This window comes from Colossoma macropomum, unplaced genomic scaffold, assembly GCF_904425465.1.
Source record: "Colossoma macropomum unplaced genomic scaffold, Colossoma_macropomum, whole genome shotgun sequence".
Taxonomy (NCBI): domain Eukaryota; kingdom Metazoa; phylum Chordata; class Actinopteri; order Characiformes; family Serrasalmidae; genus Colossoma; species Colossoma macropomum.
Window position 1 is genome coordinate 29,043,011 of NW_023494806.1, and position 23,592 is coordinate 29,066,602.

The 23,592-nt window shown below is 39.7% G+C and overlaps 1 long non-coding RNA gene across 1 annotated transcript; it reads left to right on the forward strand.

The window, feature by feature from the left end:
- The first annotated feature begins 11,926 nt into the window (after positions 1 to 11,926).
- On the forward strand, positions 11,927 to 22,951 carry LOC118827758. Its single transcript, XR_005008881.1, has 4 exons — positions 11,927 to 12,196; positions 19,966 to 20,027; positions 20,140 to 20,203; positions 22,847 to 22,951. It is a non-coding gene; the product is annotated as an uncharacterized LOC118827758 (long non-coding RNA).
- Positions 22,952 to 23,592: the final 641 nt, after the last annotated feature.

Here is a 23,592-nt window from a genome sequence, read left to right on the forward strand (position 1 = left end):
ATGGCTGTAAAAAGGTCTATGATGTGGTTAACGCAGTGTAAAATCATTGTGATCACACAGGATGAGCACAAAAAGGAATTTCCACTGACTTTCTAAATGGTTAAAATGTAAACAGTCATTCAAAGTGCTTTGGTGTGAAATGCGCTGTTCTAGAGAATCTTACAGTTTTACCACCACCACTATGAAATGACCGATTGTTTACAGTGGTGGTGATCACAACCAGACGTCCAAAGAGTTTAATGTCTCTAAAAGCCCCCCCCATCCCCATCTCTGATACCATGAATCAATCAGAGGCAGTGAGTTTCTCCACAGTAAACCACTCTAACTGACTTTGCCCTGACCATGGGAATTCCTGAAACATTAACCTTAAACTCCGGTTATATGACCATCCCACGCAATCAGAGTCACGTCAACTGAACAGTTGTTTAAGAAATCAAGATCTAAATCTTCATTGGTCAGCAGCGACGCAGAAAAACACTGATAATTAACTTACAGGAAAGGTGACATCAAACATCACCAAGAAGTTTTGTGATAAAAGCATGTAAAGGACAGCTAACTAACGCTACTTAAGCAAACTAGTTATGAAGCAGGCTAGCAGCACAGAACAGGAAACCAATCAACAGTATGGCTGTCTATTTACAAACGCTAGCTGGTTAGCTGAGGCTAGCTGGTTAGCTGATGCTAGCTGGTTAGCTGATGCTAGCTGGTTAGCTGACGCTAGCTGGTTAGTTAGCTGACGCTAGCTGGTTAGCTGAGGCTAGCTGGTTAGCTGACGCTAACTGGTTAGCTGACACTAGCTGGTTAGTTAGCTGACGCTAGCTGGTTAGCTGACGCTAGTTGGTTAGTTAGCTGATGCTAGCTGGTTAGCTGATGCTAGCTGGTTAGCTGATGCTAGCTGGTTGGTTAGCTGATACTAGCTGGTTAGTTAACCCCTATCTTAGTTAATTATCAAACTTGCCAAGTACTTAGTCAGCCTAGCTGACCACCTAACTACCCACACTTACAACTACCCACTGCTGTAGCCACGGTGCATGTTCTGTTCTTATGAACTAAAACAAACAAGGTTTATATGCTGTATTTAGTTTACAAACAATACCCACACAGGGCAGCTACCTGACCAGGAATCAACGTCATAGTTGGAGAGCGTGATTATGTCGTTCGCCGCTGTCGTCATGTCGTCGTCATACAGGCATTTTTCCAATTTCCTGCAGTAGCGTGTGCATTTCACCCTACAGGCACACAAAAACGTGACACTGATACGGTGCCCCAAGTGGACCAATGTGTGTATTACACACTGGGGCTTGATACCAGGTTGATAAGTGTCCATTACAATACAGTGATGCTCAAATTTCTCTTTATTTACTGATTATAAACAGTGAGTTCTTTATTACTGGTGTTTTGCTGTGTTTTAAAGATCAGACCCTCCTACAGAATTACATTCATATCACAGCATCACTGACACAATCACAGACTCAGAAGACACTGACAGTGTTTTATGAGCTTTAATAGAGAAAGAAGAGAAATGCAGAGGATGAGCTGAACACACTCAGATACACTGATTACATTATTCACTCAGATACACAGACTTTAACCTGATAACATCTCTGATTATTACGGTACAATGTAGAGATTTCAGAATATCTCAGTAATTACTGGTGGGAGTGCAGGAAGCAGAGAAGGTAGAGCTGATTACTGAAAGTGAAACAGAGCCGGAGGGTACGACTCTCACTTATATGCAGTGTAAATATTTCTGGAACCTGGAATTCCATTATTAAGGTTTACATTCACAACTCTGATATTATTTCTTCGGCAAGCATCCCAAACATCATTACCACTGTTACAAACCAACACGGTGAGGTGCTGGACGGCACGATTGAACGCAGATCTGTACCACAGAAACACAGGATTTCCAGCAGTGCCAGAATTGAGGTTTTTATCAACCCTTGTGAAGCTGCCTTTCACTCTATCATTGGCAGAAACATCAATGTCAGTGATGGTTCAATTAGGGGAATGTGTGGAACGGCGGTACCAGATAAACACTGCATCACCTGCAGGGTTCACTCCTCGGTTGGTATCTTCATCCACACGGAAGTATCCTTGATTAAAGAGATCTACATCTTTAAAGACGCCACTTTCTGTCTTTTCAGCAAAACCGATAGTAGCTGTGATGTCACAGATGTAGGTTTTTCCTCTCCTCCTCACCCAGACGTAAACCGGACCTCCACCATTGTTGCGGTTCAGATCGCAGCCCAGACGCTCCCAGTTATTGCTGAACAGCTCTGGCTCATCCTCCAGAGTGGAGGTGACCCTCAGGTCCATGATGGGGAAGTCAAACTCAGTGGTGCCTCTTTTGTACCACAGTTGAATGGGATCACCTGTTGTACCTGTAATTATGTTTTTCTTGACAGGGGTGAACTTTTTACAAGCTATAAGACCTTCAATCATCTCATTTCTGAATGAAAACTGGATACTGGTCACAGGGTTGTCACACCCCCCCACCCCCCACCCCCTTTTGTACCACAGGGTCACAGGCCTCGCAGCATCTCTATTCAGGTTTCCTTCAACTCTGGTGAACTGCCCTCTTATTAGCTTCAGTTCTTGTTCCTTATTGACAGAGATTTCAATTACATTGATTGGTTCAGGATCCATTTAGATATTTGGTGGAATAACTGAAGTACCTGTTTCCAGAGGAAAAGAACCGAGACGCATCAGACGTGGCAGTTTTAGGACCGACAAGCCCAGTGGCTTGGAATGGCATCGTGGCTGGGGAAAAAGAAGGTCTTCACCAATCCCTCCTCTGCTTGATTTCACCTCCAGTAACCAGTTGGAAGCCCTCAGCTCTCAACCTGCTTTAGTGCCTCAGAGAGAGTCAGGAGAGACAAAGACAAAGACAAAATATTGTGGTGGACTGTGTTCATACAGGAAGGTGTGGCGCCTAGCTGAACAGGACTTCTACTCACTATGTTGTTTGTTCTGAGACCTCCCGTTGGCTGCGTGTTGGGCAGTTTGATTTTGTTTGGTTCTTTCATTGTTTAGACTTTACTGCCAGCTTAAAGATTAAAAAGATAGGGATAGTTTTCCCAGAGTAAACCTCTTCCTGGACTAAAATTCTTTAGGTGATTCAATATTGGCACTGCAAATCCAAGTTCAAAAAGTGTGAATGGTAATGATGATGGTATGAATCATGTGCTGAACTATGTGCACCTGAAGCAGAAACCCGTCTGCGTGTCTGTCCACTTCTGCTTCATCATCTTTCTCCACCCACCGTATGTGAAATCTGCTACCTTCAGAGCTCCGTTTGGCTTCCTCTGGCTTTGCCTTGCACACAGACAGTGAACACTGTATGCAGCACTAACACTACACGGCATTTTCTCCTCTTTTTAATCTGTGTTAAAATTGAAAATGAACGGCTCATTTAAAATACTCACTTTCTCTTGAGCCAAGAATAAGTCAGGCAAGGAACACAGCATCCTCTGCTTCTCCGGAGAGACAAAGACAAAGACAAAGACAAAATATCAAAATATCAAATGTTGAAACTGAGAAATTTGATTGTTTTTTGAAAATTATATGCCCATTTTGAATTTCATGCCGACAACAAGTTCCAAAGAGCTGGGATGGGGGCCTGTTTACCACTGTGTTTCATCAGCTCTTCTTTTAACAACACTCTGTAAGTGTTGTTAAAAGTGTGTGTAAGCAGAAATCAGCTTCAGTGTCATTGGGAAACATTGTAAAGCCCCCCTAAAACTGGACTAGCAACCCCATGGTAATAGACATCCATACCTGAGTTCTACACACTAATACAGTAACACAGACACCCATACCTGAGTTCTACACACTAATACAGTAACAGACATCCATACCTGAGTTCTACACACTAATACAGTAACACAGACACCCATACCTGAGTTCTACACACTAATACAGTAACAGACATCCATACCTGAGTTCTACCGCACTTATACAGTAACACAGACATCCATACCTGAGTTCTACACACTAATACAGTAACAGACATCCATACCTGAGTTCTACCGCACTTATACAGTAACACAGACACCCATACCTGAGTTCTACACACTAATACAGTAACAGACATCCATACCTGAGTCCTATACGCGTACTACCGCACTTATACAGTAACACAGACACCCATACCTGAGTTCTACCACACTTATACAGTAACAGACATCCATACCTGAGTTCTACCACACTTATACAGTAACAGACATCCATACCTGAGTTCTACCACACTAATACAGTAACAGTAACTGTTACTGTATAAGTGCGGTAGAACTCAGGTATGGATGTCTGTTACTGTATACCTTTGGGGGTTGGAGCCCTCTCAGCCTAGCAGTGACACTGAGGTATGTAGAACTGCAGCAGTACCGTTGTGTGTTATACACTTGTAGCAGCACCACACGCTGGTCTGAGACAGCACACTGTTACACAAGCTGCCAATAATAAACTGATGTACATTTTCAAATTCTTAAGAACTAATGATTTGTTCATGTTTGAAAGTGTGAATGCACACATTGGCAACTACATGAATCAGTATTTATAAACATTTGTTCATTTTCAAAGTCTCATTAACTAGTCATTTATTCATTTTCCAATTCTGATGAACAAATGATTCATTAACATATTTGTAAATATGAATACATGCATTGGTAACTACATGAACTGTCATTTGTAAAAATGTATTAATTTTCAAATTCTCATGAATACATTCATACTGCATTTTCATGCTGATGCAGTATGTACGAGTTTTTCTCTTTTTTGACATGTTTGACCTTTACAATCTCAAAACTGCTCTGAACACATGTAGAACCTTATAATTCTAAGCTGTAAGTGTGAAGGCATCAACTATGTTAAACTATATCAACTTCACAATATTATAAGTCTTAAAAAGGATGAAAAAAGAAAGAATTAAACACTTACCAGCAGAGAATGCTTTAATCAGCCTGCGACACTGTACTGGCTTCAGGACACCTTCAAGATCTTCAATTGTCACCAAATTTAGGTCATCGATTTGGGAAAAAACCAATTTCCTATAGTCTTTCAATCACTTTATCAAGCAATGGCAGAGCTCCAGTGGTTAAATCTCGGATGGCATCCATAGCGGTACATGCTTAAGGGGAAAAAAAAAAGGTTTTGGTACCTCCAAACATTTGTAAGGGACATAATCTGCAAGATCATCTAGATTTGAGCCTGTAATATTATTTGGACTGTCCTTAATTTCATAGATTCCAAGGCTAGGAATAAGTTCAGCTACTTTTTTTCTCAGCATAAAACACTCTTGTCCTCTGTAATGACAATGGAGAGTATATGCCCTAACCTTAACTCTCCCACGTTATAACGCAACACAAAAAGCAGGCCATTTGAATACAGTGTGCCACGCACTGTTACTCTGTCAGTGATAACACAGCTGTCTACTGAAAGACTGAAATTATTAAGTGCCTCTTTCAATTTAGTGTCGTACGACTCAGGGCAAAATCTGACAGACTCAGATACACTGACTTCAGGACCGAACAGACTACCAGTGGACATAAAAGCCTTTTATTATCTTTCTCAGTTCCACATACTCCTCAATTAAGACTTTCATATAGGCAATCTGAGGTTCAGAGAGGGTAGGTGCACAAACATGTTCAACTACATTCCTCAATAGAAGCAGCATCTGCCACACAGCATCATCTGGGTCCACAATTTTGGCATACAGCAAAACTGGCAAAAAACGTAGCAACCACCAATTTAGAGAGGCTTGTCCTCCAAGCTTAAGTCCTTTACTCAGAACAGCAACTGGTTTGTTAGCACTTTCACCAGGAAAGAATTTAAGCCTGCCATTAAGACATTCATAACTAAACCAGTGTTCTCTGACAAAATGTTGCAGGCAAAGACCCAGATCGTAATCAACTACACCCTCAAACAAATCATGGGCAATGCAAGTCGGTAGTCCAAGTTGGCACCCGTGGAAATGCCTCAACTTGTGGAATACACGATTGGCTTTAATCCCTTCGTGTGCCGTCTGTTCCTGGTGAGTAGTCAAAAAATGCACTCAGTGTACCTGTTTGTGTCTCTCTGGGATGCACAGAAAAGAGAATTCAACTGAAACTTGTGTTATCAGGCAGTGTCTACAGAAATATTCAGAACAGCTAAAATTTTCACAGAAGCCACCAATAAAGTGTGACCCAAGGTTGTCACCAACAATACAGGCACCTGAGCCTCTGTATGTTTTTCCATCTACAGTTATGCCATAATTCTCCAACTCCATCAAGTCAGAAAGTAATCTTCAAAGACTTTGCTCACACCAAAATGTTTACAGTCCTTCTCTATGCATAGCAAAACTAACTGAATCTGATCAACCGTTGAACGACTGAATGGGTAAAAAATGCACAAAATATAGTACACTGCAAGCATCTTACTCTTTTATCTAGCTGATCCCAGTGGGTTACACACCTTAAAAGAATCCTGGAACAACATTACCTTTAAAGTGTGAGGATCTGAGCCAAAAAATACATTGTCCTTTATGACAAACCCATCAGTAATATTTTGGAACGTACCATTTTGAGTAGGGAGAGGGTTTAAAATTTGCTGACATGCCCTTTGCTCTTTTACAATAGGTTTCAGGCTTTCCAAAACAGGAACATAGTGAAAATGCCTCCTCTCACCTTGATCGATATGGCCTAACATAATCTGCAGTGGCTCAACTAAATTGAAATTATTCTTATAAAACTGAATTCTCCTATGGTGAGTGGCTAATGTGCCACCAGAAGCTAATGCTCTTTGCAGAGGACTGTCATCATACAGCTTCTTTCCAAACTCTTGCAAAGCATGCTGTGGCACACCATGTTCTTGAAGGTCTGTTATTAACCTATTCATTGTAAATTCATGTTGGATGTCCTATAGTGTTCTCATCTCACTTGCAATTTCTGTTATTGTAGATGCAGGGACCATATCATTTTCTTGCAGGCCAAGAAAAAAGAGAGATAAGTTTTCAGTGTATTTATCAAGGGGGTCAGTCACTGGTATTTCAAATTCAGCTTCAATACGTGGCTCTGCACGAACAACTTCTACATCTTTTCACTGAAGTCGTCCAAACGTTCTTTTGTTTCAGCAAGATGACTAGAAGCAACTTGAGCTACATCCCAGTTTTTGTAATATCTTGCCACATGAGAAGAGAAAGATGGTTTTACTTTTAAAATTTTGCTGCAAGGCTGGAAGGACAAGTAACAGTAAGCCCCTCTTGCAAATGAGCACATAAATGAGACACAAGCGCCTTGAGACTTTCACATTCCCTGCTACAGAGCTCCCATGCACATTTTAACCTAGCAGACACACTACGATGAGTAGATCTTTCTCTCAAGTTATAGTGAGCCCTGGTCACGTGAACATTGAATGAACTGAAAGAAGAAAATTTTCTTCTACATTTTGGAAAACCATATGGGAATCTGACGTTGTATCAAATATAAAGAAACAAAGGACGCTTTAAATTCACACACTCCACAAAGCAGCATTTTTGACGCAAGCACAAATGTGTATATGTACCAAGTATTTATTACTTCTAAATCCTGAATATTTACCATTAAATTCTGAGTAAGTACTGGCTGCACATACCTGGCACCTAACGTCACAGGACTGAAACATACCTAATAGCGTGTTATTCCTCCATGAGCACGAATAACAGCTGCAGTTCGATTTGGCGGACTGGGCAAGTTTATGGATGTAGGTGACATCAATGTTCAGCCACTCTTCCGTCAAAGAATTGTGCAGTTCCCTGGCATCTTACTCGTTGTTCCAAGTAGTCCCACAGATTTTCAAGAGGATTCAATTTCCTGTAGACTGAGATTTTTGCCACTGCTGGTCGACCTGTATGGCCATATGCTTTGATACACCTGCAAATTCAGCTACTTCCTTCACACTGTGGCCTTTGGCGCCCAAACACAATCACTTCTATCATTAATATCTGCTTTGCAACCCATTTTTCACACATTGAACGAGACATTCACTGCACTGTACAACCTCTGCTCAATCTATGAATACTGTCACACACCCTGCAGGTATTTATAGCCCGATCATCCTTGTGCAACACCATCTGCAGGAGCCTGAACACGCAAGGTGACTCATTTTTTTGTCCGGGGAGCACATTATGTACTTGTGTGTACCAGAAAATTCATTCTAAGTACTACATATTTACCTACCAAATGCTAGGTACTTTGTATTAGAGATCTGCTTGGGACTGTGTTTTTTCAGTCCCACCTGCTCTCACAAGAATTCATCCCGCTCCAGCAGAAAATTGGAATAATTTCTCCCGCTCTCACCTGCAACTGATGCGTTTTGTCCCACTCACTGTGAAATGACTTCACCAAACGCCATTTATTCCCAATAAACACAAAGCATAGGTGTTACGTTTGAGCTCTGTGCATGTGTTTTTGCATGTGTTGTTCATGTAATCGGTTGCTTCGCAGCTCTTTAGAATGATGTCATTCATTTAAACTTTTTTACTGTTATCCTTTTATATTATTTGTATTGATAATTTAGTGATCGTTCTACTTTATTTAGGCTATTCATTAATTTGTGGGATTTCTCTTCATGCATGCTTCATCCCACTCCCTCCTGAAGGGGTCTGATTTCCCATCCACTCCCACAAACAGCACTGAAAATTAGTCCCATGCTGCAAGATATTGTAGTAAGTCCTGTGGGTGCAGATCTCTATTTTATATGATTCAGCCTAATAGAAACAGTAGGCTACAGTAACAGTAGCCTATAAACTAACTCAATGCAATAAGGTTTAGTCATTTTAATAAGAGTCTTTAGTCTGGAGGTTAATAGCAGTGTCTCCAACAATATGTGTGGCATCTTCACCTATGCACACTGAGGCTCTCAAAGAGGTCATTGATCTCTCAGGGACAGAACAAAGGACCTCTCCGGGAAGAGAAAAGGGGGAGGTGTATGTGTTATGATCAGCAGTGCTTGGTGTGATCAGAGGAATGTACACTTCTGAGTCTTCAGTCCTGAAAATTCAGATCCCTAAAAAAACCGTTCAGCCCAGAGTTATTACTACACTGCGCTCCCCTCAGCCAGCGCTCTCACTGTAAACACTACATCACAGCACACCCAGTACCCATCAGCCCCCCTCTCACATCACACTGTGCATGAGGTCACTGTGGAGTGAAGGCCTGAAGAGAGAGAGGCAGATTAGTAGAGAGCTATCACTGTAATGTGGTTCTAGCATTAACCTATAGAACCTTCACTGTGTATCATCACTACACTGCACTACAGTAATGCTAATTTCTGCTAGCGCTCTACTGGATATGCAGTGTTAAGTTAGCGCTGAGCTAACAGTGGTGAACACTGACTTTTCCACAATGGTAAAACTCGACTGATTGAGGTCTGGTTTAAACTGACAGTTAAAGCTTGTAATGAGCTTCACTTTGTGTGTTTCAGTGATTCAGTAAATCAGCTCGAAGCTTCACTGTGAACACTGGAGGAGCCTTTAGTGTAAAACACGTCTCACTGTACTGACAGCTGACAAACACAGCTTATAAGCTCTTTTAACGGGTTATTGACCGTACTTATAATGCATCATCAATTCATAATGCATAATGAACATGGCTATGAAGTGTGAGGCATTTTTATAAATATTTTAGCCATATTTATGATGCCTTATGAATGCATTATAATGAAATATAAATTATTCATTCATAGGTTCTTATAGACATGACATTGCTCTTTACAGTGGCAGGTTTGGTGAAACGCACTATCCAATGATTACTGTAAACAGATTGTGGGCAGTTTTTCTTTTGCTACATTGGCTTACTCAGAGCTGCCTTTGGTCACTAATTGAGGGGATGTTCCACTGACCCCACAGTGCTGTTTCAAAGATCAATCATACAGGTATTGATGTTTGGGAAATGTATTCTCTTTGTGCACCTGTAATCCTGACAAGATTGACTTTTCAAGTAAAGTTTCTCTTTAAAACAGATTTTAATTATTGAAGTAATTTTATTGGATGATTTAAGTTACTGTGTACAAAAGTGATGTTTAATACTAAAAGGTATTAAGCATTGTCTTCTGATAACAACAGCTCTGACGTTTTTTTGAAAATTACAGCTTTCAAGCTTGTCATTGTGATAGAACATATCGTCTCAAAAAAAAATATTCTTTGATTTTGGAAAACTTACAGAATCAGGCCTAACTTGAACTCTGAAGCACACAAAGAAGAAATATGTATCTGACTGTGTAGCTTCTGTACTGGTCTCCAGGCCATTTGTTTCAGGTCAAACAGGCACACAGGCAGGTGCCATGTCGTTGAAATTAGGAGGTTAAACCTTAATCAGGGTCATAGTTTTGGGCTTATGCACATCGTTTCATGTGAAATTTACTTTTAAAAATCTGGCTGGGACGTCCTGTATCTGACTGGTAGAAGGAACCCTAGTTCCATTGAGAAATGCATAAATTAAGAAATGCATTCTCTCTACAGGATGCAGAAAAGTTAGTTCATGCATTTATTACTTCAAGGCTAGATTACTGTAATGCCCTGCTGGCTGGATGTCCCAGCAAAAGCCTTAACAAGCTTCAGCTAGTCCAGAGCGCTGCAGCCAGAGTTCTTACTAGAACCAGAAAGTTTGACCATATCAGCCCAGTTTTATCAACCTTACACTGGTTACCAGTTAAATTTCGCATTGATTATAAAATTCTCTTACTGACCTACAAAGCTCTAAACGGACTCGCCCCTCAGTACCTGAGTGAACTTCTCTCTCACTATGAACCATCACGCCTACTTAGATCACAAGGTGCTGCTCACTATTAGTACCTAGAATTAATACAGTTACGTCAGGGGGTGGAGCTTCTCATACAAAGCCCCCCAGCTTTGGAACAGTCTTCCTGTTAATGTTCGGGACTCAGACTCAGCCTCAGTGTTTAAGTCTAGGCTAAAAACGTACTTGTTTTCCCTGTCAGTTCTATACCTGCCAGAGTCTCTGCTAACACTTTAATCTGTGATCAATCACCCCTTACAGAACTGACACCCATTACAGAACTGACACCCATTACAGAACTGACACCCATTACAGAACTGACTCTCTGTGTGTTTCCTTTCTTTCTTTTCTTTGCCGAGTTGAACAGCTGCCCATCCTGTGCGTCTGATGCTGCTGCCTCTTCTGCCTTGATTGGGTGCCACTGCTCGCCAGCCCTCTGAACCAGCTTGACCACCATCAAGCTCCATGCTGTACTACGCCGTGCAAACCTCACCCTCACAACCTGACCCCACTGATGCTGCCGCTGCTGCTGCATGAACTAAACTAATCAAATTAATCATTGCTCCACCTGTTTTCCCTGTTTTTATACTAACAATCTTTGCTATCCAGTGTGGTCCAGAGGAGGATGGGTTCCCCTTCTGAGTCTTGGTTCCTCTCAAGGTTTCTTCCTGTTTCTCTTAGGGAGTTTTTCCTTGCCACTGTCGCCACTGGCGACGCTCATGGGGGCTCGGACCCGGACTTCTTTCTGTAATGCTGATTTCCTTGTAAAGCTGCTTTGTGACAACACCTGTTGTAAAAAGCACTATATAAATAAACTTTACTTGCATCACTGAGTTTTAAAACAAACTGAAGTTGAAGGTTCAGTCTATTAAAATTTTTAATTTGACACACATACAGAGGAGCAGGCCAAACTCTGTGCTCCTCTGCTTCTAAACACACACACTGCACATTGACCTCACTCAAACAGTCATTTCATAACCTTATGAGGCAACAGACAGGAAGTACAGAAATCTGTTTCTCATTAAACCCAAACCCAGAATGTGGACAGCTGGGCCCAAAGGCTCAACAGGGAGTGCCTTATAGTGAGAGTGTCTAGTTGTGTGAATGTCTAGTAGTGGGAGTGCCTTATTGTGGGAGTGTCTTGTAGTGGGAGTGTCTAGAAGTGGGAGTGTCTAAAAGTGGGCGTGTCTATTAGTGGGAGTGTCTAGAAGTGGGAGTGTCTGTTAGTGGGAGTGTCTAGAAGTGGGAGTGCCTTGTAATGATAATTTTAGAACTGTATGTCATTCTGAGGTTATTTCTCAGTTTTAGATTGTCATTGGTTGGAAGGTGAAGTGATGTTTCCCTGTACAGTATATAAAGAGATGCCCCACTGAACATCATTCACTGCTTACAGAAGGAGAGGAAAGGCTGGACTCCACTCCGTTTCACTGTACAGCTTAACCGTAAGTATTTTTATTTTATTTCATTATAGTTTAGTTTATTTTAGTTTATTTTATTGTCTTAACTGTATTTGCAGCACTGCAGTAACACTGACGTGGTGGTGGTGTGTTAGTGTGTGTTTTGCTGGTCAGAGTGGATCAGACACAGCAGTGCTGCTGGAGTTTTTAAACACTGTGTCCACTCACTGTCCACTCTATTAGACACTCCTACCTTGTCAGTCCACCTTGTAGATGTAAAGTCAGAGACGATAGCTCATCTGCTGCTGCACAGTTTGTGTTGGTCAACCTCAGTGGTCACAGGACGCACGCATATATATATATATATATGAAACAGGAAGTTAAGAATTACTCCTTGAAAGTTCCTAGAAACGTTGATCAACTTAAAAAAGTTAAACATAACTGGAATAAATATCTCAGATATATTTTGCTCCTTATACTTACTAGGGGTGCCAATAATTGTGACACATGGTTCGGTTAAATAAATGTACTTCATGTTTCACGTAAAGGATGGATTTTTCTCACTTTTTCAGTGTTAGGGCTACGGCTAATTAGGGCTAATTTATCAAAAGGTGAATTTCTGAGCAACATTTAACTCATCTTAAAAGGGTGCCAATAATTGCAGAAGACACTGTACATATGTGTGGGGGCATAAACAGAATCCCAATTAGAACAGGATAGAAGTAGAACAAATTAGAACCTACTTCACATAGTAAATAAGTCCTGACCTGATATGTGTACTACAAGTGCTTATTTCTAATCCACTTTACTCTGTTTTTCATCACTCCAATCCTCCCTTTTTCACTTTTTCGCCCATATTGTTTATCTACCTTTTTCATGCTATTCTTTCTACTTTATATGCTAATTCTTCTTTAAAAATGTACTGTTATTTCAACAGCCTGTACATAGCTGTGGAAAATGTTACTTAAACTAAGTTTAACTTTCTTTACCATAAAAGTGATGGAAGTCACGTTATCCTGACTAAAGTGCATGTTACATGAATGGATGGATATTGAATGGAATGGATAAGCATTATGGACCTGTCCCACCACCACACAGAGTTTGAGACTTTAAGTTGATTGACTGTTCATAGCATATTGTGAGTAATTCACTGTCCATATAGTAAAGTGACATGCAAGACAACATTCATAAGTGATTTATAGCATTTAAGGAGCTGTTCATATACCACATAGTAAAGTGACACGCAAGACAACATTCATAAGTGATTCATAGCATTTTAAGGAGCTGTTAATATACCATACAGTAAAGTGACACGCAAAGCAACATTCATAAGTGATTCATAACATTTTTAAGAGATGTTTACAGACCATGTGTATAAATAGTGATAGTGATTAACAATTAAATATCTACAATTATTTTCCTTACCTTTGCAGCAAAACCCAATGACTGTGAAAAGGAGTCAATAAACACCACAAGTAGGAAGGTCCTTTTTTTTATTGGCAAGACCAACAGGCACTTAAACATGCTGCTCAAAATCAAATCAGGAAACTACAAACTCTTCTGAACATGGAAAATACAGATGTGTTCAATAAAATCTTCAATTCTTTTCTAAAACGAAAAATAAAACCACCTCATGTGGCCATTACTTAAGGGGTATTGCCTTCACTTTGCTCCTTTTCTTCTTAGACTGAAATTATTTTAAATTCTCTGAAAAACAAAACAAAAATATGAAGAAAATAAACGAAACGGCACAAGTCACTGCAAGAGTCTGAAGATATCATGATACTGGCTCTGCTGCTGGCTGTCTGTCCTCCTCTGGCTATAAAAAGATCAAACAGGAGCAGTCAGATGTGTGGAACTCTACACGCACAGGATGAGCCTATTTATACTGGAAGCACATGAACGTTGTGTTAGTGGGCTAGATAGACTGTCATAGCAGAGGTATGATATATAACTAGCAGTACAGCAGTTAAATTAGCTACTTTGCTTATGATCAGTAACTGTAGCCAAGAAACTTTGCTAACTAGCTAGCAGGCTAACGCTACCTTACATTAGCTATTAGAATGCATCAGGCTAATGTTAACATCACCTAATTAGCTAAGTTACATGATTCAGTTAAGCCCCAAAGATTAATAGACCTTATGCGGGTCTTGATAACAACATCCTTTTTTTCGAACTTAAATAACTGATACTGATTTAACTTAGCGCACAGTTTTCTGACCGTGCCAGTCGAGCTGAAGTAGTTAGTGGGCCTAAATGAGCATTCCTTATGACGCACAGCAGTGATGCGGAGTGATACGTTAAACAAACTAGTCCCAAACGCAAGGTCCACTCTCGCTAACGTTTGGCTAGTGACGTGGTCTACACCAGGGGTCGGCGAAGTGTCAACAAAAATCATTTTACTATCCTGGCTGTAATATGTCTCAGTATGTGCTAATGTGGTAGTATAGGCTAAAAGTATATAAACGAAAGACTTACTTTGTTCTGCTTTAAGCCGCATTTCTCGCATCTCCACCTCGAAACTTTCCTCAAAAGTAGAATAATCTTGTAAAAAAAGTGAAATAATTCTTGTAAAATGTCTCTCAAAGTTAGTTTTTTACGAGGCTGAAGTCGCTTCTCCTTCGCCAGCTTCTTTTTCGAATTTACCCGTTCCACCTTAAATGGTGCCTGAGGTGCCAGAATGTATCTGCTGCAGCATTTAAGGTGGAACGGGTAAATTTGAAAAACAAGCTGGCGAACGAGAAGCTGATTTCAGCCTCGCGACTTTTCAGTATTGGATAGTTTGTTGTTACAGATTAAATATATCGGGAAACCAGCTGGAGTGATTATGAATTTAAAGTCCATTCATATCCAAATCACCGCTTTTTTGTTAGCTGACTTACTTACTGGCTAGCTGGGCAAGACTGTTGACTGTCCTGCTGTGACCAGCAGTCTGGATGCCTGCAGGGTTTAAGGGTGAATTAGCAGATATAGGCTATATTATATTAGATATAGGCTATTATTATCACTCCAGAGTTTAAGACCATTTATTGTTAAACTGTGTTGAAAGATCAGCAGAGCTTTATTTTACTGTAAAGGAGGATTATTTTATTTTTGCCTACAAATCTGATTCTGCTGTGGAGCCACCAGAAGAAGAGTGACAGCGGCTTCAGAGCCGTGTGTTGCCAACCTCTGAGTTAGTGTCATCACTTAACTGGGAAAAATATTGGTGGATGGTTAAAGACTTACAGCAGTTGTTTCGTAGTGATTGTCGATTAATACTTGGTTTTGTTTTTGTTTCTGCTAAAATATTTTTCTATAATAAATCATTTCCTAGTGAAGACCACCAAAGGTGTCCTGCAGACGTGTAAGAATGCTCTAAAGAAATAGCAGAAGATTGGGTCTCAGAGAACTCTGTGGGAGGTTTTTTTATGGTGCATTGTTCTGCAGTAACACGTTTTCAGGTTGAAAGTAGAAATTTATGTTGATGCAAGTACAAAATGTGAAAGTTGCTCAGGAGTGACAAGGTAGTGGGTTGTGTTTTTATTTTTCGTTTTAGAAAAGAGTTGAAGATTTTATTGAACACATCTGTATTTTCCATGTTCAGAAGAGTTTGTGGTTTCCTGATTTGAGTTTGAGCAGCATGTTTAAGTGCCTGTTGGTCTTGCCAATAAAAAAAGGACCTTCCTACTTGTGGTGTTTATTGACTCCTTTTCACAGTCATTGGGTTTTGCTGCAAAGTAGGGAAAATAATTGTAGATATTTAATTTTTAATCACTATCACTATTTATACACATGGTGTATAAACATCTCTTAAAAATGCTATGAATCACTTATGAATGTTGTCTTGCATGTCACTTTACTATATGGACAGTGAATTACTCATAAATATGCTATGAGCAGTCAATCAACTTAAAGTCTCAAACTCTGTGTGGTGGGACAGGTCCATAATACTTATCCATTCCATTTAAGATCCATCCATTCATGTAACACTTTAGTGAGGATAACGTGGCTTCCATCACTTTTATGGTGAAGGCAAAGCAAGGCAAATTTATAAAGGACATTTCTTACAAAATCATCAGCACCCTGAGTGAAGAAAGTCAAAGAGGCACCACTCGATTGACTTTGAAGTAATGCCAAAAAAAGGAATCATTCCTTGTGATAACAGTGCTTGTCACATTTAACCTCAGTTACACAGGATAACCAATGCACAGTTATACTTGTGCTTTCTCCAAAACCGTAAGTGAGGAAGAACATCACTAAAAATAAAACCTCCACAGTAATTGGGATAACAGTGTTAGCATTTACCCCAAGAAAGTTCAACTTAGTATAAGTAACATTTTCCACAATTATCTATAGAGTGTTGAATGAACAGTACATTTTATATATGAATAATTAGCGTAAAAAGTAGAAAGAATAGCATAGTGCAAAATATAATCTTTAGAAAAAAAAAAACTTTAAAAAGTTGAAAGTCTAGGCAAAAAGTGTCAAAACACCTTCTGTCCAAAGGGATAAAGTCAGGTCATTTTATGCTGACAGTCCAGAAAAGAGGAGTTTCACTGAAAATAATAAATAAAACGAGGACTTTTATTTTGAAAAACATCTTTCAGTAAAATGACATAGTAGTCCATATTAATATCATGTAAAACATTTATCATTTATGAATGTTGATTTAAGCATTCATGAACGTGTTATGAAGTGTTTATGTAAGGTGATATGAATGTGTTATTAGACACCCTTCAAATAAAGTGTTACCAGTTTCACTCTAATAGTTAAAGATCTTATTTGAATTCATTTTAATTTAACATGGTTTAATTTACCCCATGTCTCTTTATACATCAGACAAGGCTGTTTCTTCCAAATCCTAGATAAAGAGAAGGGTAATAGGCTTCTCAGACACAATCTGGCCTAATCTACCTGCTGATTTCTGAATTATGGTATATGATCCTGTGCAATCAAAAGTCTAGTGTTCAGTGAGCTTTCTCATGTTGGTGATAATGTGTTATGAGTAAGTAACACAACACAACACAAAACTAAACTAATATTAATTTCTCATTTGAGGGCTTATTGCTGGAGCTTGTAGAATTATTAGTGGTCTCAGTGAAAAAATGCTTTTTTGGTTTGCATTTTCCAAGACTAGTCTGTTAACTTCCTGCATAAACCCTCATATGTATGTCATGGGGGTGTCATATGTTTACAGAATGAGTGTGTTCATACCTCAAGAAGGCAAAGTCTCAGTCAGAGCTAAGCAAAGTGGGCAGATTAGTCTGTGGGCAAACACAGCTGTTTTAAGGTCAGCTGTGAACCAATAATGTCACTGCTGATTGGGTAGTTGTTGCATTTTCACACAGTTGTCTACACTTCAACACCACATTATCAGGATATCTGTTTTCACAGGGAACAAAACTTCAGAAACTACTGAAGTTCTCATAACTAGCCATAGCCATTCATATGTATGTTTTAATTTTCAAGTTTCTTTGTCATTTGCACAACATTTCAGGACATTCATGCATTGAAATGCATGTGGTGAGACTCAGATAGTCACTCTACAAAAAGTAAACAAAGTAAAAATACAAATACAAGAAAAACAAACTGAAATATGTTAAATATACACAACAAAATATAGACAAAATATAGAGGCAGGAGGGACTTATATAAGAAAAAAAACCCTCTCTGCTATGCACAAATAAATTTATATTAAACAAGGGATAATCTTTGAAGAATATACAATATACATTTTAAAGTGACTTAAGTGACTCAGTGTTATTGTTCTTTAAAATGACTTAGTGTTAAAGTGTTATTGTCCATAGCAGAGATGATATAATAATAATGCTGACAGAGTGACTGAGTGAAATGGTAGTTGGAAAAGGACCCACAGCTTCACAGCTTGTTCAGAAACTTCATTAGCCGAGCTGTTCTGGCCTGTATGCTGCGGAATCTCCTGCCTGCTGGCAGGATGGTGAACAGGCTGTGTGCTGGGTGACGCTGTCTGACCGGATCTGTTTGGTCTTCCTGAGGCAGCAGGACTGGTAGACGTCCTGTAAGGCTGGTAGTTTGTTGCCAATGATGGCTTCTGCCATCCTCACCACACCTTTAAGGGCCTTGCGGTCGCAGGCGGTGCAGCTGCTGTACCAGACAGTGATGCAGCCTGTGAGGATGCTCTCTATGGTGCATCTGTAGAAGTTGGTGAGGATCTGAGGAGGCAGACCAAACTTCCTGTGCCTGCGCAGGAAGAAGAGATGCTGACGGGCAGATCTCACAATAGTGTTGGTGTGGAGGGACCAGGTGAGGTCATCAGTGAGGTGTACGCCAAGGAACTTCACACTGCTGACTCTCTCCACTTCGACTCCATTGATGAACAGGGGAGAGTGACCACCTCTCTGCAGCTTCCTGTGGTCCACGATCAGCTCCTTTGTTTTGCTGATGTGGAGACAGAGGTTGCTGTCATGGCTCCACTCTGACAGAGCGCTGACCTCGTCTCTGTAGGCTGTTTCATCTCCATCAGTGATGAGGCCTAGGATGGTGGTGTCATCAGCAAACCTGAAGATGATGTTAGATGCGTGTTTGGCTACACAGTCATTTGTATACAGGGAGTACAGGAGGGGGCTGAGCACACATCCCTGGGGGTCCCCTGTGCTCAGAGTCAGTGTGGAATAGAAAAGCTGTTCCCTTTCAACTGTTAAAGCTGTTAAATTTCACCACCTGGGGTCACTCGTCAGGAAGTCCAGTATCCAGCTGCAGAGATGAGAGTTCAAACCCAAGTCTGTGAGCTTAGGAATGAGTTTGGCAGGGATGACTGTGTTGAATGCTGAGCTGTAATCTATGAACAGCATTCTTACATCGGTGTTCTTTCTTTTTCAAGTTTGCCTTGATAAAATCCCCAACCACAATAAAAACAGCCTCAGGATGAACATTCTCAAGTCCATTAATGGTCTCGTACAAAACTTCCAATGCACATGACTTATCTGCCTGAGGTGGGATGTAGACTGTAGTGAGAATGACTGAGCTGAAGTCCCTGGGCAAAAAGAGGGTCGAACTTTGATTGTTATGAGTTCAATGTCTGGAGAGCAGTGACTGGCTAGAACTGCTACATCTGTTCCCCATCGAGAGTTCACCATAACACATACCTCACCAGTGCGGCCAGAAGAGTGCACCGGAAACAGAAATATTTCAGTCAATATTTTAAGCACGTTGGCAACAACCAAGGTTATTCAGTGACAAATAATACAAAATAATTATGTATTTGTAAGATTTTTTGTCAGGTTTTTTGCAGTTTTTTTGTCAGTTTTCAGGCAGTTTTAACATTCCTAAAATGTTAGTTAGCCCACGTAAATAAATCTATACATAGTTCTCATTCTTTATTCACTCAACAAACTGTGATAGCCGGGTGTGAACTTGGGGGGGCACTGCTGCTGCTGCTGCTCTCATTCACCACTGCCTTGGCTGAGCTACCAGAGATTTTCTAAGAGTATACTGAAATCCTACTGTTTAGCTCAGGGTAGAATGTAATCCCCGGCTCAGCCAATCATATCAGACCTCATAATTTGTAAGCCAATCATATAAGACATGGGGGTGGGTCTTTCTCTGAAAAGTAACATTAATGGCTATTTAACCTTAACATTTGGCATCAGTGTAAATTTGAAGAAACTTCACAGATAGTGAGAGTGTGAACAAGGAAAAAAAATAGAAATAATGTTCCTGACATCTCTTTCTATTCTTTGTTCTCATATTTCCCTTCAATATTTGGAAACAACCACATACTGGAGTTTACAATGAGACAACACCAATGACAAGGCCACATAATGTTAATCATAACACAATTTCATATCTCTCAGTTCCTCAATCTACAGATTCCCCTTTTCTCCAAGAGGAGCAGCAGCTGCTGAAAGTCAGTCAGGTGAGAAGACTGGCTTGCCAGTTAAAATTTAAAAATTGAATACACTCATGTCTCATTAAGCCTCAGATTTTTGGAAATCTGATTTTAATAAAAATAATGTGATCCTAAACAGGCAAGAAGATGGGGAGAAAGGACCTTAATCAGGCTGTCAGGGCTGAAGAAGCAGATCTGAACAGGTACTAATCTACAGCCTGGGCATTTGAATAACACATTATAGACCTGCAGTTTTAAGAGATCAGAAATAGTATTGCTTGACTTCAGTACTGTTTCTTGATCTGTGCCTGTTGTGAGTGGATGGTTAATATATAAAACATATTAGATGTGTATTACAAACCTGTTTCCAAAAAGTTGGGACACTGTGCAAAATGTAAAGAAAAACAGAATTCAATGATGTGCAAATCATTTACACCCTACATTTAATTAAAACTAGTACAAAGACAACATATGAAATGTTTTTATTTTTTAATGCCTATTTGAAAAATAAATGCCCGCTTTAAATGTAATGCCAGCAACACGTTTCAAAACGTTGAGACAGGGACAACAAAAGACTGGAAAGACTGCAAAAGACACCTGGTGGAACATCTCACAACTAATTAGGTTAATTGGTAGCAAGTCAGTAATATGACTGGGTATAAAAAAGCATACCAGACTAGCAGATTTGGCTATTTTATTCATAAACTAAGCATAACTCTTTGGAAAAAGTTAACCCTTTTGACCTAAGATACAAACAGCAATCACCAGGTGCCAGGATGTCTGGTCAAAATCTGACGAATCAAGTTTTGTGGCCCCAGAATCCTCTGAGGACTCTCTCAACTCCCTTATCTGCTATCTCTCTCACCTTGTGGTAGCACTGTGCAAGGGAGGAGGACCTGACCTCAGAACCATCTATCTTCTCAACTTACCCAGTATGTCTGGAGACTTTTGGCTTAAGAAAACTAAAGTCTGGATACAAAAACAAAGTTTTTTGGCTTTTGAAAATTTCTTCTTTGGGGACCCTCTATTTATCTCTCTTCCCCCCACACACCTCTTTATCTTCTTGCTCAAGCATCAAGATAAAATACATCATGACCAGATAACCCTGGGTTGGCTACCTAATGAACCCCCTCAAAAAATTTCCTTCTGCAAACACTCAGAGTGCATTCCAGGGGCATGTTGTAAAATCCTTGGGCACTTTCAGAGACTAAAGCTTAAAACTCTGTTTCATTCTCCACTCTTTTGCAAACAGTGACATGCCAATCTTTAATCAAAGGCTAATTTGAATGACTCTCCTTTGTTAATTGGACTGTGAAAGAATGCCTCTGTGTACCTCTCTCTCTTAAAATATCAGTGGGTAACTCAATCCCATATTTCCCCACGCATAATTGTCAGATGTGAATTAATACTAAAATTTCCTACAGTTCTGGTATTTATTTCATGATTCTTAAACTGTAACCAAATTTTTTAAATGAAATTATTATTCTGATATTTTAGAAGTCCTTCGCATTTAATCAGATTTAGAAATCTCATAAGGACAGAAAGTCCCGTGCCTTTGCTGAAGACCTGAGGATTCTGCCATAATTATCACAATATTGCTGGCTCCAGGAAAACCCTAACCTAAGTTAAAGCTAAAAATAAGTTGTGCTTATGGCGTAAGAGGGAAATAGATGAATTAAATTTCTCACTACACCAGAGAGGCGGAGTCTTTCAGAAGTAAAGATGAGGAGGGGTTCACCACTCTGTGAAAGACTGTGTGGGCAAATATTACAACAATTCAAGAATAATGTTTCATAAGGTTAAATAGCAAAGAACTTGGGGATTTCATCATATAGGGTACATAATAAGAATCTGCAGAGAATCTGCAGAAATCTCTGTAAGCAAGAGGCAAGACCAAAAATCAATACTGGCTGACCATGATTACTGGGCCCTCAGACAGCACTGCATTAAAAACAGACATGATTCTGTAGTGGAAATCACTGCATGGACTCAGAAACACTTCTGAAAACCATTGTCTGTGAAAACAGTTCATCACTGCACTGCAAATGCAAGTTAAAACTCTAAAATGCAAAGAAGAAACCAAATATAAACAGGATCCAGAAATGCTGCCACCTTCTCTGGGCCTAAGCTCATTTAGAATGGTCTGAGGGGAAGTGGAAAAGTGTCCTGTGATCCGATGGAAATCATAGCGGGGTGCATTAGCGCACATTGCATGGGACATGCACATCTGTGAAGGCACTATTAATGCTGAATGATATAAACAGGTTTTGAAGCAATATTTGCTGCCATCTAAACGACGTCTTTTTCAGGGAAGGCCTTGATTATTTCAGCAAGACAATGTCAAACCACATTCTGCATGTCTTACGGGATCAATGGCTCTGTAGCAAAATACTTACCCTGCAGTCCAGACCTGTTACACATTGAAAGTTTTTTGCATTATGAAATGAAAAATATGACAAAGGAGCATCTGAAATTCTACATCAAGCAAGAATGGGAAAACATTTAAATTTCAAAACTACAGCAGTTGATCTCCTCAGTTAACAAACACAGAGTGCTGTTAAAAGAAGAGATGATGCAAAATTAAAAATGGTCATATGTTTTTCCAAACCATAAAATTTCAGTTTCAACATTTGATATGTTGTCTTTGTATTATTTTAAATGATATATAGGGTTTAAATGATTTGCACATTATTGCATTCTCATGTACATTTTGCACAGCATCCCTGACTTTTTTGGAAATGGGGTTGTATGTTTGTTTGAAGAAACAGATCTTCAGTCTTGTCAGTGTCACCAAATACTCATATTTTTGATCGACATTTTTTTTTTCTGTTTGTGATGATGAACAGACATTTTAGGGCCATAAAAGACCACTCTAATGATGGCTTAGTTCCACTCATCCATAAATGTCTACTGATGCCCCTGGATATGCCCATCTCAGCCACCAGAGGGAGGCAGAGAGATTCCTTATAGCATTAGTGACAACTGGCATCACCTGTGCCTGACCTTACACTCATGTTTTGGATATTCCACCTGAATTTACATGCCTGAATCTTAAGGTAAATTAGTTAGTAACTGCATGAAATACTGTAAATGTAAAGTGTTTGTGCTTTCCTCAAATGAACAGAAAATGTGTTTTATGATATAAATATAATACCATATGCTTACAATTTACTTCAGAAAGCCAAATAATTGAGGCACCTTTTGTATTTTTTTCTAAAAAATATTTGTGTACACTATAGCTCACATTTCTTTCTAATGGGTTGTTATAAAGTTCTTCAAGTCTGAGTAAAGGTTAACAGATGCCTTTTCCAAGTGCCTTTTTTGTATCTACAAGTGTCCTTTTCATTCCAAACTGCTAAGACAGCATCTAACAAGAATTTCTTTAAACATACCATGTATGGGTTGTTTGGTGGGAATCAGCGCACATTAGCACACACTGCCCAGCTATACTGACAATACTTTAGAGTAGCTGCTCTTTTGGCACAAAATCTCTCCAAAATACCAAATCAACCTCAAATAACTTTCTGTAGCATCACAGACCTTCTGTCCATTGGAAACGTGAATATTTCAAAAATATATGTATACATCACAT